The sequence below is a fragment of the Rhinoderma darwinii genome, chromosome 1 (assembly GCF_050947455.1).
Source record: "Rhinoderma darwinii isolate aRhiDar2 chromosome 1, aRhiDar2.hap1, whole genome shotgun sequence".
In the NCBI taxonomy this organism is placed as follows: domain Eukaryota; kingdom Metazoa; phylum Chordata; class Amphibia; order Anura; family Rhinodermatidae; genus Rhinoderma; species Rhinoderma darwinii.
The window spans coordinates 264,074,465-264,090,040 of record NC_134687.1 but is presented as its reverse complement, the minus strand read 5'-3'; the positions used below and the strand labels follow the sequence as shown (position 1 = coordinate 264,090,040).

Below are 15,576 nucleotides of genomic sequence, written 5' to 3'. Positions count from 1 at the left end.
ATTAAACACTTTAATCCATAGTCCTTTTTAATCGATTGTGAAACAAAATCTAAACGACATAATAAAATTCAACCGCACCACGTATTCCCAGACAGTCTCCCACACTGGTACTAGCGAGGCATTAAGCTGTGTAACTTCTGCGTTCTGACGAGAGCAGGCACATTCAGCTTAGAATGGCCATTGACGTTAAATGCTTTAATCCATAGTCCTATTTAATCTATTGTGAAACAAAATCTAAACGACATAATAAAAAGTCAACCGCACCACGGATTCCCAGACAGTCTCCCACACTGGTACTAGCGAGGCCTTAAGCTGTGTAACTTCTGCAATCTGACGAGAGCAGGCACATTCAGCTTAGAATGGCCATTGACGTTAAATGCTTTAATCCATAGTCCTATTTAATCTATTGTGAAACAAAATCTAAACGACATAATTAAAAGTCAACCGCACCACGGATTCCCAGACAGTCTCCCACACTGGTACTAGCGAGGCGTTAAGCTGTGTAACTTCTGCGCTCTAACGAGAGCAGGCACATTCAGCTTAGAATGGCCATTGACAATAAATGCTTTAATCCATAGTCCTTTTTAATCGATTGTAAAACAAAATCTAAACGACATAATAAAAAGTCAACCGCACCACGGATTCCCAGACAGTCTCCCACACTGGTACTAGCGAGGCCTTAAACTGTGTTACTTCTGCGATCTGACGAGAGTAGGCACATTCAGCTTAGAATGGCCATTGACGTTAAATGCTTTAATCCATAGTCCTATTTAATCTATTGTGAAACAAAATCTAAACGACATAATAAAAAGTCAACCGCACCACGGATTCCCAGACAGTCTCCCACACTGGTACTAGCGAGGCCTTAAGCTGTGTAACTTCTGCGATCTGACGAGAGCAGGCACATTCAGCTTAGAATGGCCATTGACATTAAATGCTTTAATCCATAGTCCTTTTTAATCGATTGTGAAACAAAATCTAAACGACATAATAAAAAGTCAACCGCACCACGGATTCCCAGACAGTCTCCCACACTGGTACTAGCGAGGCCTTAAGCTGTGTAATTTCTGCGTTCTGACGAGAGCAGGCACATTCAGCTTAGAATGGCCATTGACATTAAATGCTTTAATCCATAGTCCTATTTAATCTATTGTGAAACAAAATCTAAACGACATAATAAAAAGGCAACCGCACCACGGATTCCCAGACAGTCTCCCACACTGGTACTAGCGAGGCCTTAAGCTGTGTAACTTCTGCGATCTGACGAGAGCAGGCACATTCAGCTTAGAATGGCCATTGACATTAAATGCTTTAATCCATAGTCCTTTTTAATCGATTGTGAAACAAAATCTAAACGACATAATAAAAAGTCAACCGCACCACGGATTCCCAGACAGTCTCCCACACTGGTACTAGCGAGGCCTTAAGCTGTGTAACTTCTGCGATCTGACGAGAGCAGGCACATTCAGCTTAGAATGGCCATTGACATTAAATGCTTTAATCCATAGTCCTTTTTAATCGATTGTGAAACAAAATCTAAACGACATAATAAAAAGTTAACCGCACCACGGATTCCCAGACAGTCTCCCACACTGGTACTAGTGAGGCCTTAAGCTGTGTAACTTCTGCGATCTGACGAGAGCAGGGACATTCAGCTTAGAATGGCCATTGACATTAAATGCTTTAATCCATAGTCCTTTTTAATCGATTGTGAAACAAAATCGAAACAACATAATAAAAAGTCAACCGCACCACGGATTCCCAGACAGTCTCCCACACTCGTACAATCGAGGCCTTAAGCTGTGTAACTTCTGCGATCTGACGAGAGCAGTGACATTCAGCTTAGAATGGCCATTGACATTAAATGCTTTAATCCATAGTCCTTTTTAATCGATTGTGAAACAAAATCTAAACGACATAATAAAAATTCAACCGCACCACGTATTCCCAGACAGTCTCCCACACTGGTACTAGCGAGGCATTAAGCTGTGTAACTTCTGCGTTCTGACGAGAGCAGGCACATTCAGCTTAGAATGGCCATTGACGTTAAATGCTTTAATCCATAGTCCTATTTAATCTATTGAGAAACAAAATCTAAACGACATAATAAAAAGTCAACCACACCACGGATTCCCAGACAGTCTCCCACACTAGTACTAGCGAGGCGTTAAGCTGTGTAACTTCTGCGATCTAACGAGAGCAGGCACATTCAGCTTAGAATGGCCATTGACATTAAATGCTTTAATCCATAGTCCTTTTTAATCGATTGTGAAACAAAATCTAAACGACATAATAAAAAGTCAACCGCACCACGAATTCCCAGACAGTCTCCCACACTGGTATTAGCGAGGCCTTAAGCTGTGTAACTTCTGCGATCTGACGAGAGCAGGGAGATTCAGCTTAGAATGGCCATTAACACTAAAGCCTTAATCCATAGTCCTATTTAATCTACTGTGAAGCAAAATCTAAACAACATAGTAAAAAGTCAACCACACCACGGATTCCCAGACAGTCTCCCACACTGGTACTAGCGAGGCCTTAAGCTGTGTAACTTCTGCGATCTGACGAGAGCAGGCACATTCAGCTTAGAATGGCCATTGACATTAAAAGCCTTAATCCATAGTCCTATTTAATCTATTGTGAAACAAAATCTAAACAACATAATAAAAAGTCAACCGCACCACGGATTCCCAGACAGTCTCCCACACTAGTACTAGCGAGGCCTTAAGCTGTGTAACTTCTGCGATCTGACGAGAGCAGGCACATTCAGCTTAGAATGGCCATTGACATTAAATGCTTTAATCCATAGTCCTTTTTAATCGATTGTGAAACAAAATCTAAACGACATAATAAAAAGTCAACCGCACCACGGATTCCCAGCCAGTCTCCCACACTGGTACTAGCGAGGCCTTAAGCTGTGTAACTTCTGCGATCTGACGAGAGCAGGCACATTTAGCTTAGAATGGCCATTGACATTAAAAGCCTTAATCCATAGTCCTATTTAATCTATTGTGAAACAAAATCGAAACAACATAATAAAAAGTCAACCACACCACGGATTCCCAGACAGTCTCCCACACTGGAACTAGCGAGGCCTTAGGCTGTGTAACTTCTGCGATCTGACGAGAGAAGGGGCATTCAGCTTAGAATGGCCATTGAAATTAAATGCTTTAATCCATAGTCCTTTTTAATCGATTGTGAAACAAAATCTAAACGACATAATAAAAAGTCAACCGCACCACGGATTCCCAGACAGTCTCCCACACTAGTACTAGCGAGGCGTTAAGCTATGTAACTTCTGCGATTTGACGAGAGCAGGCACACTCAGCTTAGAATGGCCATTGACTTTAAAAGCCTTAATCCATAGTCCTATTTAATCTATTGTGAAACAAAATCTAAACAACATAATAAAAAGTCAACCGCACCACGGATTCCCAGACAGTCTCCCACACTCGTACTAGCGAGGCCTTAAGCTGTGTAACTTCTGCGATCTGACGAGAGCAGGGACATTCAGCTTAGAATGGCCATTGACATCAAATTCTTTAATCCATAGTCCTTTTTAATCGATTGTGAAACAAAATCTAAACGACATAATAAAAAGTCAACTGCACCACGGATTCCCAGACAGTCTCCCACACTGGTACTAGCGAGGCCTTAAGCTCTGTAACTTCTGCGATCTGACGAGAGCAGGCACATTCAGCTTAGAATGGCCATTGACATTAAAAGCCTTAATCCATAGTCCTTTTTAATCGATTGTGAAACAAAATCTAAACGACATAATAAAAATTCAACCGCACCACGGATTCCCAGACAGTCTCCCACACTGGTACTAGTGAGGCCTTAAGCTGTGTAACTTCTGCGATCTGACGAGAGCAGGGACATTCAGCTTAGAATGGCCATTGACATTAAATGCTTTAATCCATAGTCCTTTTTAATCGATTGTGAAACAAAATCGAAACAACATAATAAAAAGTCAACCGCTCCACGGATTACCAGACAGTCTCCCACACTGGTACTAGCGAGGCCTTAGGCTGTGTAACTTCTGCGATCTGACGAGAGCAGGGGCATTCAGCTTAGAATGGCCATTGACATTAAATGCTTTAATCCATAGTCCTTTTTAATCGATTGTGAAACAAAATCTAAACGACATAATAAAAAGTCAACCGCACCACGAATTCCCAGACAGTCTCCCACACTGGTACTAGCGAGGGCTTAAGCTGTGTAACTTCTGCGATCTGACGAGAGCAGGCACATTCAGCTTAGAATGGCCATTGACATTAAATGCTTTAATCCATAGTCATTTTTAATCGATTGTGAAACAAAATCTAAACGACATAATAAAAAGTCAACTGCACCACGGATTCCCAGACAGTCTCCCACACTGGTACTAGCGAGGCCTTAAGCTGTGTAATTTCTGCGTTTTGACAAGAGCAGGCACATTCAGTTTAGAACGACCATTGACTTTAAATGCTTTAATCCATAGTCCTATTTAATCTATTGTGAAACAAAATCTAAACAACATAATAAAAAGTCAAGTGCACCACGGATTCCCAGACAGTCTCCCACACTGGTAGTAGCGAGGCCTTAAGCTGTGTAACTTCTGCGTTCTGACGAGAGCAGGCACATTCAGCTTAGAATGGCCATTGACGTTAAATGCTTTAATCCATAGTCCTTTTTAATCGATTGTGAAACAAAATCTAAACGACATAATAAAAAGTAAACCGCACCACGGATTCCCAGACAGTCTCCCACACTGGTACTAGCGAGGCCTTAAGCTGTGTAACTTCTGCGATCTGACGAGAGCCGGCACATTCAGCTTAGAATGGCCATTGACATTAAAAGCCTTAATCCATAGTCCTATTTAATCTATTGTGAAACAAAATCTAAACAACATAATAAAAAGTCAACCGCACCACGGATTCCCAGACAGTCTCCCACACTCGTACAAGCGAGGCCTTAAGCTGTGTAACTTCTGCGATCTGACGAGAGCAGGGACATTCAGCTTAGAATGGCCATTGACATTAAATGCTTTAATCCATAGTCCTTTTTAATCGATTGTGAAACAAAATCTAAACGACATAATAAAATTCAACTGCACCACGTATTCCCAGACAGTCTCCCACACTGGTACTAGCGAGGCATTAAGCTGTGTAACTTCTGCGTTCTGACGAGAGCAGGCACATTCAGCTTAGAATTGCCATTGACGTTAAATGTTTTAATCCATAGTCCTATTTAATCTATTGTGAAACAAAATCTAAACGACATAATAAAAAGTCAACCGCACCACGGATTCCCAGACAGTCTCCCACACTGGTACTAGCGAGGCCTTAAGCTGTGTAACTTCTGCAATCTGACGAGAGCAGGCACATTCAGCTTAGAATGGCCATTGACGTTAAATGCTTTAATCCATAGTCCTATTTAATCTATTGTGAAACAAAATCTAAACGACATAATAAAAAGGCCACCGCACCACGGATTCCCAGACAGTCTCCCACACTGGTACTAGCGAGGCGTTAAGCTGTGTAACTTCTGCGATCTAACGAGAGCAGGCACATTCAGCTTAGAATGGCCATTGACATTAAATGCTTTAATCCATAGTCCTTTTTAATCGATTGTGAAACAAAATCTAAACGACATAATAAAAAGTCAACCGCACCACGAATTCCCAGACAGTCTCCCACACTGGTACTAGCGAGGCCTTAAGCTGTGTAACTTCTGCGATCTGACGAGAGCAGGGACATTCAGCTTAGAATGGCCATTGACATTAAAGCCTTAATCCATAGTCCTATTTAATCTACTGTGAAACAAAATCTAAATAACATAATAAAAAGTCAACCACACCACGGATTCCCAGACAGTCTCCCACACTTGTACTAGCGAGGCCTTAAGCTGTGTAACTTCTGCGATCTGACGAGAGTAGGCACATTCAGCTTAGAATGGCCATTGACGTTAAATGCTTTAATCCATAGTCCTATTTAATCTATTGTGAAACAAAATCTAAACGACATAATAAAAAGTCAGCCGCACCACGGATTCCCAGACAGTCTCCCACACTGGTACTAGCGAGGCCTTAAGCTGTGTAACTTCTGTGATCTGACGAGAGCAGGCACATTCAGCTTAGAATGGCCATTGACATTAAATGCTTTAATCCATAGTCCTTTTTAATCGATTGTGAAACAAAATCTAAACGACATAATAAAAAGTCAACCGCACCACGGATTCCCAGACAGTCTCCCACACTGGTACTAGCGAGGCCTTAAGCTGTGTAATTTCTGCGTTCTGACGAGAGCAGGCACATTCAGCTTAGAATGGCCATTGACGTTAAATGCTTTAATCCATAGTCCTATTTAATCTATTGTGAAACAAAATCTAAACGACATAATAAAAAGTCAACCGCACCACGGATTCCCAAACAGTCTCCCACACTGGTACTAGCGAGGCCTTAAGCTGTGTAACTTCTGCGATCTGACGAGAGCAGGCACATTCAGCTTAGAATGGCCATTGACATTAAATGCTTTAATCCATAGTCCTTTTTAATCGATTGTGAAACAAAATCTAAACGACATAATAAAAAGGCAAGCGCACCACAGATTCCCAGACAGTCTCCCACACTGGTACTAGCGAGGCCTTAAGCTGTGTAACTTCTGCGTTCTGACGAGAGCAGGCACATTCAGCTTAGAATGGCCATTGACGTTAAATGCTTTAATCCATAGTCCTTTTTAATCGATTGTGAAACAAAATCGAAACAACATAATAAAAAGTCAACCGCACCACGGATTCCCAGACAGTCTCCCACACTGGTACTAGCGAGGCCTTAGGCTGTGTAACTTCTGCGATCTGACGAGAGCAGGGGCATTCAGCTTAGAATGGCCATTGACATTAAATGCTTTAATCCATAGTCCTTTTTAATCGATTGTGAAACAAAATCTAAACGACATAATAAAAATTCAACGCACCACGGATTCCCAGACAGTCTCCCACACTGGTACTAGCGAGGCCTTAAGCTGTGTAACTTCTGCGATCTAACGAGAGCAGGCACACTCAGCTTAGAATGGCCATTGACATTAAAAGCCTTAATCCATAGTCCTATTTAATCTATTGTGAAACAAAATCTAAACAACATAATAAAAAGTCAACCGCACCACGGATTCCCAGACAGTCTCCCACACTCGTACTAGCAAGGCCTTAAGCTGTGTAACTTCTGCGATCTGACGAGAGCAGGGACATTCAGCTTAGAATGGCCATTGACGTTAAATGCTTTAATCCATAGTCCTATTTAATCTATTGTGAAACAAAATCTAAACGACATAATAAAAAGGCAACCGCACCACGGATTCCCAGACAGTCTCCCACACTCATACTAGCGAGGCCTTAAGCTGTGTAACTTCTGCGATCTAACGAGAGCAGGCACATTCAGCTTAGAATGGCCATTGACATTAAATGCTTTAATCCATAGTCCTTTTTAATCGATTGTGAAACAAAATCTAAACGACATAATAAAAATTCAACCGCACCACGTATTCCCAGACAGTCTCCCACACTGGTACTAGCGAGGCCTTAAGCTGTGTAACTTCTGCGATCTGACGAGAGCAGGAACATTTAGCTTAGAATGGCCATTGACATTAAAAGCCTTAATCCATAGTCCTATTTAATCTATTGTGAAACAAAATCTAAACAACATAATAAAAAGTCAACCGCACCACGGATTCCCAGACAGTCTCCCACACTCGTACAATCGAGGCCTTAAGCTGTGTAACTTCTGCGATCTGACGAGAGCAGTGACATTCAGCTTAGAATGGCCATTGACATTAAATGCTTTAATCCATAGTCCTTTTTAATCGATTGTGAAACAAAATCTAAACGACATAATAAAAATTCAACCGCACCACGTATTCCCAGACAGTCTCCCACACTGGTACTAGCGAGGCATTAAGCTGTGTAACTTCTGCGATCTGACGAGAGCAGGGACATTCAGCTTAGAATGGCCATTAACATTACAGCCTTAATCCATAGTCCTATTTAATCTACTGTGAAACAAAATCTAAACAACATAATAAAAAGTCAACCACACCACGGATTCCCAGACAGTCTCCCACACTGGTACTAGCGAGGCCTTAAGCTGTGTAACTTCTGCGATCTGACGAGAGGAGGCACATTCAGCTTAGAATGGCCATTGACGTTAAATGCTTTAATCCATAGTCCTATTTAATCTATTATGAAACAAAATCTAAACGACATAATAAAAATTCAACCGCACCACGGGTTCCCAGATATTCTCCCACACTGGTACTAGCGAGGCCTTAAGCTGTGTAACTTCTGCGATCTGACGAGAGAAGGCACATTCAGCTTAGAATGGCCATTGACATTAAATGCTTTAATCCATAGTCCTATTTAATCTATTGTGAAACAAAATATAAACGACATAATAAAAATTCAACCGCACCACGGATTCCCAAACAGTCTCCCACTCTGTTACTAGCGAGGCCTTAAGCTGTGTAACTTCTGCAATCTAACGAGAGCAGGCACATTCAGCTTAGAATGGCCATTGACATTAAAAACTTTAATCCATAGTCCTTTTTAATCGATTGTGAAACAAAATCTAAACGACATAATAAAAAGTCAACCGCACCACGGATTCCCAGACAGTCTCCCACACTGGTACTAGCGAGGCCTTAAGCTGTGTAACTTCTGCAATCTGACGAGAGCAGGCACATTCAGCTTAGAATGGCCATTGACGTTAAATGCTTTAATCCATAGTCCTATTTAATCTATTGTGAAACAAAATCTAAACGACATAATAAAAAGTCAACCGCACCACGGATTCCCAGACAGTCTCCCACACTGGTACTAGCGAGGCCTTAAGCTGTGTAACTTCTGCGATCTGACGAGCGCAGGCACATTCAGCTTAGAATGGCCATTGACGTTAAATGCTTTAATCCATAGTCCTATTTAATCTATTGTGAAACAAAATCTAAACGACATAATAAAAAGGCAACCGCACCACGGATTCCCAGACAGTCTCCCACACTGGTACTAGCGAGGCCTTAAGCTGTGTAACTTCTGCGATCTGACGAGAGCAGGGACATTCAGCTTAGAATGGCCATTGACATTAAATGCTTTAATCCATAGTCCTTTTTAATCGATTGTGAAACAAAATCTAAACGACATAATAAAAAGTCAACCGCACCACGGATTCCCAGCCAGTCTCCCACACTGGTACTAGCGAGGCCTTAAGCTGTGTAACTTCTGCGATCTGACGAGCGCAGGCAGATTCAGCTTAGAATGGCCATTGACGTTAAATGCTTTAATCCATAGTCCTATTTAATCTATTGTGAAACAAAATCTAAACGACATAATAAAAATTCAGCCGCACCACGGATTCCCAGACAGTCTCCCACACTGGTACTAGCGAGGCCTTAAGCTGTGTAACTTCTGTGATTTGACGAGCTCAGGCACATTCAGCTTAGAATGGCCATTGACGTTAAATGCTTTAATCCATAGTCCTATTTAATCTATTGTGAAACAAAATCTAAACGACATAATAAAAAGTCAACCGCACCACGGATTCCCAGACAGTCTCCCACACTGGTACTAGCGAGGCGTTAAGCTGTGTAACTTCTGCGATCTAACGAGAGCAGGCACATTCAGCTTAGAATGGCCATTGACATTAAATGCTTTAATCCATAGTCCTTTTTAATCGATTGTGAAACAAAATCTAAACGACATAATAAAAAGTCAACCGCACCACGGATTCCCAGACAGTCTCCCACACTGGTACTAGCGAGGCCTTAAGCTGTGTAACTTCTGCGATCTGACAAGAGCAGGCACATTCAGCTTAGAATGGCCATTTACATTAAAAGCCTTAATCCATAGTCCTATTTAATCTATTGTGAAACAAAATCTAAACAACATAATAAAAAGGCAGCCGCACCACGGATTCCCAGACAGTCTCCCACACTCGTACTAGCGAGGCCTTAAGTTGTGTAACTTCTGCGATCTGACGAGAGCAGGGACATTCACCTTAGAATGGCCATTGACATTAAATGCTTTAATCCATAGTCCTTTTTAATCGATTGTGAAACAAAATCTAAACGACATAATAAAAATGCAACCGCACCACGGATTCCCAGACAGTCTCCCACACTGGTACTAGCGAGGCCTTAAGCTGTGTAACTTCTGCGATCTGACGAGAGCAGGCACATTCAGCTTAGAATGGCCATTGACGTTAAATGCTTTAATCCATAGTCCTATTTAATCTATTGTGAAACAAAATCTAAATGACATAATAAAAAGTCAACCGCACCACGGATTCCCAGACAGTCTCCCACACTGGTACTAGCGAGGCGTTAAGCTGTGTAATTTCTGCGTTCTGACGAGAGCAGGCACATTCAGCTTAGAATGGCCATTTACTTTAAACGCTTTAATCCATAGTCCTATTTAATCTATTGTGAAACAAAATCTAAACGACATAATAAAAAGTCAACCGCACCACGGATTCCCAGACAGTCTCCCACACTGGTACTAGCGAGGCCTTAAGCTGTGTAACTTCTGCGATCTGACGAGAGCAGGCACATTCAGCTTAGAATGGCCATTGACATTAACCCCTTCCCGCTCCTTGACGTACTATTACGTCATGGCAGCTGTATCGTTCGCGCTCCATGCCGTAATAGTACGTCTCGGGAGTAACGGCCGTTTCGGCCGTCCTCCCGACACATACAGGAGCTGTGACGCTGCTGTCTTGTTCAGCAGCTGTCACAGCTCCTACAGCGGGGACCGATCGCTGTGTCCCCGCTGATTAACCCCTTAAAAGCCGCGTTCTATAGAGATCGCGGCTTTTTAGGGGTTAAGCTGCCATCGCCGGCCTGCTACGCGATAGCGGCCGGCGATGGTGACTATGGCAACCGGACACCAAACAATGGCGTCCGGCTATGCCATAGACGGAAGCCTAGTGGGTCCTGACAACGTCAGGACCCACTATGCTTGCTGTCAGTGAGTAGCTGACAGTTCTAATACACTGCACTACGCATGTAGTGCAGTGTATTAGAATAGCGATCAGGGCCTCCTGCCCTCATGTCCCCTAGTGGGACAAAGTAATAAAGTAAAAAAAAAGTTAAAAAAAGATGTGTAAAAATAAGAAAATAAAAGTTTTAAAAGTAATAAAAGTAAAAGTCCCACTTTTTCCCTTATCAGGCCTTTATTATTAATAAAAATATATAAACAAACAAATAAAATATACATAATTGGTATCGCCGCGTCCGTAACGGCCTGAACTACAAAATTATTTTGTTATTTATCCCGCACGGTGAACGCCGTAAAAAAAAATATTAATAAACCGTACCACAATCACAATTGTTTGGTCACTTCACCTCCCAAAAAATGGAATAAAAAGAGATCAAAAAGTCGCATGTACCTAAAAATGGTACTGATGGAAAATACAGTTCGTTACGCAAAAAATAAGTCCTCGCACGGCTTTATTGATTGAAAAATAAAAACGTTATGGCTCTTAGAATAAGGTAACACAAAAAGTGAATGATTGTTTACAAAACGTATTTTATTGTGCAAACGCCATAAGACATAAAAAAAAACTATAAACATCTGGTATCGCCGTGATCGTATCGCCCCGCAGAATAAAGTTAATATATCATTTATAGCGCACGGTGAACGCTGTAAAAAAAAAAGTATACAAAAACAATAGTAGAATTGCTGTTTATTAGTCACCACGCCACCTAAAAATGGAATAAAAACTGATCAAAAAGCCGCATGCACCCCAAGAAAACTACAATGGATTCCTCAAGGGGTCTAGTTTCCAAATTGGGGTCACTTTTGGGGGGTTTCCAATGTTTTGGCACCACAAGACCTCTTCAAACCGGACATGGTGCCTAATAAAAAAGAGGGCTCAAAATCCGCTAGGTGCTCCTTTGCTTCGGAGGCCGGTGCTTCAGTCCATTACCGCCCGAGGGCAACATGTGGGATATTTCTCTAAACTGCAGAATCTGGGCAATAAGTATTGAGTTGCGTTTCTCTGATAAATCCTTTTGTGTTATAAAAAAAATTGTATAAAAAGAGTAAATTTCACCTCTACTTTGCTCTAAATTTCTGTGAAACACCTAAAGGGTTCATAAACTTTCTAAATGCTGTTGTGAATACTTTGAGGGGTCTAGTTTCTAAAATGGGGTGTTTGATAGGGGTTTCTAATATATGGGCCCCTCAAAGCAACTTCAGAAATGAACTGGAACCTAAAAAAATAAATAAATGAGGCAATACTTCGCTTCTTACATTATACTGATAATGAGCCGTGCCCACTCCGAGATGACCCCAGTTTTGACCGTTTGTATAAACGGAGACCCCTATTAGACCGTTCCAGTGCCCGGTTTTCCCAAGCATACACCCCCGAGAAGTGTTTTTCTATTGATGAGTCCCTGGTACATTTTAAAGGGAGGGTTCAATTCCGCGAGTACCTGCCGGGTAAGAGGGCAAGGTATGGCGTGAAGATGTATAAGCTGCGAGAGTGCATCAGGGTATACCTACAGGTTTAGGATATATGAAGGAAAGGCCACCCCCAAACCAGACTGCATCCTGGACTACAATAGGTACATGGGAGGGATGGACTTGTCAAATCAAGTCCTGAAGCCCTACAGCGCCATGCGGTGTGGTATAAGAAGCTGGCCGGGCACATCATACAGATGGCTTTGTACAATGCGTATGTGCTACGTCGATGTGCAGGCCAGAGGGGAACTTTCCTGGAATTTCAAGATCTAATCTTTAGGGACCAGGAAGGGGGGGCACCCAGTACTTCTGGAAGCGAGGCCACACGCATCGTACCAGGGCAACACTTTCCAGGAGAAGGTCCCCAAACCGGTGGAAAGGGAAAGAGTCAAAAGAGGTGCAGAGTCTGCTATAAGAGGGGGATAAGGAAGAACACAATATACCAATGTGACACGTGTCCCGAAAAACCAGGGCTCTGTATAAAAGATTGTTTTAAAATGTATCATACATCCCTTGATTTTTAATTTACCCTGATGCACTCCGCACAGCTTACCCCCCTCATCTTTCCCTTCTGAGCCCTGCCGTATGCCCAGGCAGCTGATAGCAGCCACATGTAGGGTATTGTCGTACCCAGGAGAACCCACATTACAATTTAAGGGGTGTATATCTCCGGTGGCGCATGCTGGGCACACTATATTGGACACTGAAATGGCATATACATATATAAAATTGCAAATCTCACACTGCACCATCTGCTGCGCATTATCTTTTACACAGTACCTGTGGGGTCAAAATGCTCACTACACCTCTAGATGAATGTCTTAAGAGGTGTAGTTTTTAAAATGGGGTCACTTCTCGGGGGTTTCAACTGTACTGGTACCTCAGGGGCTTCTGCACACATGACTTAGCACCAGAAAAGCTCCAGTAGGCCAAATGGTGGTCCTTTCCTTCTGAGCCCTCCCATGGGCCCAAAGGGCAGTTTATCACCACAAATGGGGTATTGCCGCACTAAGGACAAATTGGGCAACAAAATGGGGTATGTTGTTCCTTGTGAAAATAAGAAATTTTGATCAAAAATGACATCCTATTGGAAAAAATATCATTTTTTTCATTTCACAGCCCAATTCAAATAGGTGCTGTGAAAAAACTGTGCGGTCAAAATGATAACAAAAACCATAAATGAATTCCTTGAGGGGTGTAGTTTCCAAAATGGGGTCACTTCTGGTGGGTTTCCATTGCTTTGATACCTCTGGGGCTCTGCAAATGCGACATGGCACCCGAAAACCAATCCAGCAAAATCTGGACTCCAACAAACACATAGCGCTCCTTTCCTTCTGAGCCCTCCCATGGGCCCAAACGGCAGTTTATCACCACAAATGGGGGATTGCCGCACTAAGGACAAATTGGGCAACAAAATGGGGTATGTTGTTCCTTGTGAAAATAAGAAATTTTGATCAAAAATGACATCATATTGGAAAAAATATCATTTTTTTCATTTCACAGCCCAATTCAAATAGGTGCTGTGAAAAAACTGTGCGGTCAAAATGATAACAAAAACCATAAATGAATTCCTTGAGGGGTGTAATTTCCAAAATGGGGTCACTTCTGGTGGGTTTCCATTGTTTTGATACCTCAACGCCTCTTCAAACCTGGCATGCTGCCTAAAATATATTCTAATAAAAAAGAGGCCTCAAAATGCACTAGGTGCTTCTTTGCTTCTAGGGCTTGTGTTTTAGTCCACGAGCGCAGTAGGGCCACATGTGGGACATTTCTAAAAACTGCAGAATCTGGACAATACATATTTAGTAGTGTTTCTCTGGTAAAACCTTCTCTGTTACTAAAAAAAAATTGAATAAAATTGAAATTCAGCAGAAAAAATGAAATTTGCAAATTTCATTTCCACTTTGCTTTAATTCCTGTGAAATGCCTGAAGGGTTAAAAAACTTTCTATATGCTGTTTTGAATACTTTGAGGGGTCTAGTTTTTAAAATGGGGTGTTTTATGGGGGTTTCTAATACATAGGCCCCTCAAATCCACTTCAGAACTGAACTGGCACCTTCAAAAAAAGGCTTTTGAAATTTTCTTAAGAATATGAGAAATTGCTGTTTATGTTCTAAACCTTGTAACGTCCAAGAAAAATAAAATAATGTTCAAAAAACGATGCCAATCTAAAGTAGACATATGGGAAATGTGAACTAGTAACTATTTTGGGTGGTATAACCGTCTGTTTTTCAAGCAGATGCATTTAAATTCTGAAAAATGCTATTTTTTGTAAATTTTCTCTAAATTTTGCAATTTTTCACAAATAAAGACTGAATATATCGACCAAATTTTACCACGAACATGAAGCCCAAAGTGTCACGAGAAAACAATCTCAGAATCGCTTGGATAGGTTTAAGCATTCCGACGTTATTACCACATAAAGTGAAATATGTCAGATTTGAAAAATGGGCTCTGAGCCTTAAGGCCCAAACTAGGCTGCGTCCTTAAGGGGTTAAATGCTTTAATCCATAGTCCTTTTTAATCGATTGTGAAACAAAATCTAAACGACATAATAAGAAGTCAACCGCACCACGGATTCCCAGACAGTCTCCCACACTGGTACTAGCGAGGCCTTAAGCTGTGTAACTTCTGCGATCTGACGAGAGCAGGCACACTCAGCTTAGAATGGCCATTGACATTAAAAGCCTTAATCCATAGTCCTATTTAATCTATTGTGAAACAAAATCTAAACAACATAATAAAAAGTCAACCGCACCACGGATTCCCAGACAGTCTCCCACACTGGTACTAGCGATGCCTTAAGCTGTGTAACTTCTGCGATCTGACGAGAGCAGGGACATTCAGCTTAGAATGGCCATTGACAATAAATGCTTTAATCCATAGTCCTTTTTAATCGATTGTGAAACAAAATCTAAACGACATAATAAAAATTCAACCGCACCACGGATTCCCAGACAGTCTCCCACACTGGTACTAGCGAGGCCTTAAGCTGTGTAACTTCTGCGATCTGACGAGAGCAGGCACATTCAGCTTAGAATGGCCATTGACATTAAATGCTTTAATCCATAGTCCTTTTTAATCGATTGT

At 41.7% G+C, this 15,576-nt stretch overlaps 51 pseudogenes; all 51 read right to left on the bottom strand.

The window, feature by feature from the left end:
- Positions 1–66: 66 nt before the first annotated feature.
- Positions 67–185, bottom strand: LOC142678244 (5S ribosomal RNA; annotated as a pseudogene).
- A 67-nt stretch (positions 186–252) lies between these two features.
- Positions 253–371, bottom strand: LOC142736478 (5S ribosomal RNA; annotated as a pseudogene).
- A 67-nt stretch (positions 372–438) lies between these two features.
- LOC142695546 (5S ribosomal RNA) lies at positions 439–557 on the bottom strand (annotated as a pseudogene).
- Positions 558–624: 67 nt separating this feature from the next.
- On the bottom strand, positions 625–743 carry LOC142699799 (5S ribosomal RNA; annotated as a pseudogene).
- A 67-nt stretch (positions 744–810) lies between these two features.
- On the bottom strand, positions 811–929 carry LOC142713986 (5S ribosomal RNA; annotated as a pseudogene).
- A 67-nt stretch (positions 930–996) lies between these two features.
- LOC142715442 (5S ribosomal RNA) lies at positions 997–1,115 on the bottom strand (annotated as a pseudogene).
- Positions 1,116–1,182: 67 nt separating this feature from the next.
- On the bottom strand, positions 1,183–1,301 carry LOC142735664 (5S ribosomal RNA; annotated as a pseudogene).
- A 67-nt stretch (positions 1,302–1,368) lies between these two features.
- LOC142713975 (5S ribosomal RNA) lies at positions 1,369–1,487 on the bottom strand (annotated as a pseudogene).
- A 67-nt stretch (positions 1,488–1,554) lies between these two features.
- LOC142665839 (5S ribosomal RNA) lies at positions 1,555–1,673 on the bottom strand (annotated as a pseudogene).
- Positions 1,674–1,740: 67 nt separating this feature from the next.
- LOC142706605 (5S ribosomal RNA) lies at positions 1,741–1,859 on the bottom strand (annotated as a pseudogene).
- A 67-nt stretch (positions 1,860–1,926) lies between these two features.
- LOC142678233 (5S ribosomal RNA) lies at positions 1,927–2,045 on the bottom strand (annotated as a pseudogene).
- Positions 2,046–2,112: 67 nt separating this feature from the next.
- On the bottom strand, positions 2,113–2,231 carry LOC142693733 (5S ribosomal RNA; annotated as a pseudogene).
- A 67-nt stretch (positions 2,232–2,298) lies between these two features.
- On the bottom strand, positions 2,299–2,417 carry LOC142691660 (5S ribosomal RNA; annotated as a pseudogene).
- Positions 2,418–2,483: 66 nt separating this feature from the next.
- LOC142733463 (5S ribosomal RNA) lies at positions 2,484–2,602 on the bottom strand (annotated as a pseudogene).
- Positions 2,603–2,669: 67 nt separating this feature from the next.
- LOC142736312 (5S ribosomal RNA) lies at positions 2,670–2,788 on the bottom strand (annotated as a pseudogene).
- A 67-nt stretch (positions 2,789–2,855) lies between these two features.
- Positions 2,856–2,974, bottom strand: LOC142738263 (5S ribosomal RNA; annotated as a pseudogene).
- A 439-nt stretch (positions 2,975–3,413) lies between these two features.
- On the bottom strand, positions 3,414–3,532 carry LOC142737521 (5S ribosomal RNA; annotated as a pseudogene).
- Positions 3,533–3,599: 67 nt separating this feature from the next.
- Positions 3,600–3,718, bottom strand: LOC142738369 (5S ribosomal RNA; annotated as a pseudogene).
- Positions 3,719–3,785: 67 nt separating this feature from the next.
- On the bottom strand, positions 3,786–3,904 carry LOC142666188 (5S ribosomal RNA; annotated as a pseudogene).
- A 67-nt stretch (positions 3,905–3,971) lies between these two features.
- On the bottom strand, positions 3,972–4,090 carry LOC142710996 (5S ribosomal RNA; annotated as a pseudogene).
- Positions 4,091–4,157: 67 nt separating this feature from the next.
- Positions 4,158–4,276, bottom strand: LOC142737251 (5S ribosomal RNA; annotated as a pseudogene).
- A 253-nt stretch (positions 4,277–4,529) lies between these two features.
- Positions 4,530–4,648, bottom strand: LOC142679861 (5S ribosomal RNA; annotated as a pseudogene).
- A 67-nt stretch (positions 4,649–4,715) lies between these two features.
- On the bottom strand, positions 4,716–4,834 carry LOC142678654 (5S ribosomal RNA; annotated as a pseudogene).
- Positions 4,835–4,901: 67 nt separating this feature from the next.
- LOC142675808 (5S ribosomal RNA) lies at positions 4,902–5,020 on the bottom strand (annotated as a pseudogene).
- Positions 5,021–5,086: 66 nt separating this feature from the next.
- LOC142699532 (5S ribosomal RNA) lies at positions 5,087–5,205 on the bottom strand (annotated as a pseudogene).
- A 67-nt stretch (positions 5,206–5,272) lies between these two features.
- On the bottom strand, positions 5,273–5,391 carry LOC142736476 (5S ribosomal RNA; annotated as a pseudogene).
- A 253-nt stretch (positions 5,392–5,644) lies between these two features.
- Positions 5,645–5,763, bottom strand: LOC142717485 (5S ribosomal RNA; annotated as a pseudogene).
- A 66-nt stretch (positions 5,764–5,829) lies between these two features.
- Positions 5,830–5,948, bottom strand: LOC142706661 (5S ribosomal RNA; annotated as a pseudogene).
- Positions 5,949–6,015: 67 nt separating this feature from the next.
- LOC142685749 (5S ribosomal RNA) lies at positions 6,016–6,134 on the bottom strand (annotated as a pseudogene).
- Positions 6,135–6,201: 67 nt separating this feature from the next.
- On the bottom strand, positions 6,202–6,320 carry LOC142715319 (5S ribosomal RNA; annotated as a pseudogene).
- A 67-nt stretch (positions 6,321–6,387) lies between these two features.
- Positions 6,388–6,506, bottom strand: LOC142720571 (5S ribosomal RNA; annotated as a pseudogene).
- A 253-nt stretch (positions 6,507–6,759) lies between these two features.
- On the bottom strand, positions 6,760–6,878 carry LOC142735773 (5S ribosomal RNA; annotated as a pseudogene).
- Positions 6,879–6,945: 67 nt separating this feature from the next.
- Positions 6,946–7,063, bottom strand: LOC142709110 (5S ribosomal RNA; annotated as a pseudogene).
- Positions 7,064–7,130: 67 nt separating this feature from the next.
- On the bottom strand, positions 7,131–7,249 carry LOC142672015 (5S ribosomal RNA; annotated as a pseudogene).
- Positions 7,250–7,316: 67 nt separating this feature from the next.
- LOC142702580 (5S ribosomal RNA) lies at positions 7,317–7,435 on the bottom strand (annotated as a pseudogene).
- Positions 7,436–7,502: 67 nt separating this feature from the next.
- On the bottom strand, positions 7,503–7,621 carry LOC142673263 (5S ribosomal RNA; annotated as a pseudogene).
- Positions 7,622–7,688: 67 nt separating this feature from the next.
- Positions 7,689–7,807, bottom strand: LOC142706594 (5S ribosomal RNA; annotated as a pseudogene).
- A 67-nt stretch (positions 7,808–7,874) lies between these two features.
- Positions 7,875–7,993, bottom strand: LOC142710864 (5S ribosomal RNA; annotated as a pseudogene).
- Positions 7,994–8,059: 66 nt separating this feature from the next.
- Positions 8,060–8,178, bottom strand: LOC142698690 (5S ribosomal RNA; annotated as a pseudogene).
- Positions 8,179–8,617: 439 nt separating this feature from the next.
- On the bottom strand, positions 8,618–8,736 carry LOC142736475 (5S ribosomal RNA; annotated as a pseudogene).
- A 67-nt stretch (positions 8,737–8,803) lies between these two features.
- On the bottom strand, positions 8,804–8,922 carry LOC142737648 (5S ribosomal RNA; annotated as a pseudogene).
- Positions 8,923–8,989: 67 nt separating this feature from the next.
- Positions 8,990–9,108, bottom strand: LOC142736848 (5S ribosomal RNA; annotated as a pseudogene).
- Positions 9,109–9,175: 67 nt separating this feature from the next.
- LOC142689271 (5S ribosomal RNA) lies at positions 9,176–9,294 on the bottom strand (annotated as a pseudogene).
- Positions 9,295–9,547: 253 nt separating this feature from the next.
- Positions 9,548–9,666, bottom strand: LOC142681456 (5S ribosomal RNA; annotated as a pseudogene).
- Positions 9,667–9,733: 67 nt separating this feature from the next.
- LOC142683232 (5S ribosomal RNA) lies at positions 9,734–9,852 on the bottom strand (annotated as a pseudogene).
- A 253-nt stretch (positions 9,853–10,105) lies between these two features.
- Positions 10,106–10,224, bottom strand: LOC142669206 (5S ribosomal RNA; annotated as a pseudogene).
- A 67-nt stretch (positions 10,225–10,291) lies between these two features.
- Positions 10,292–10,410, bottom strand: LOC142688867 (5S ribosomal RNA; annotated as a pseudogene).
- Positions 10,411–10,477: 67 nt separating this feature from the next.
- Positions 10,478–10,596, bottom strand: LOC142713963 (5S ribosomal RNA; annotated as a pseudogene).
- Positions 10,597–15,046: 4,450 nt separating this feature from the next.
- LOC142734209 (5S ribosomal RNA) lies at positions 15,047–15,165 on the bottom strand (annotated as a pseudogene).
- Positions 15,166–15,232: 67 nt separating this feature from the next.
- Positions 15,233–15,351, bottom strand: LOC142668190 (5S ribosomal RNA; annotated as a pseudogene).
- A 67-nt stretch (positions 15,352–15,418) lies between these two features.
- Positions 15,419–15,537, bottom strand: LOC142736674 (5S ribosomal RNA; annotated as a pseudogene).
- Positions 15,538–15,576: the final 39 nt, after the last annotated feature.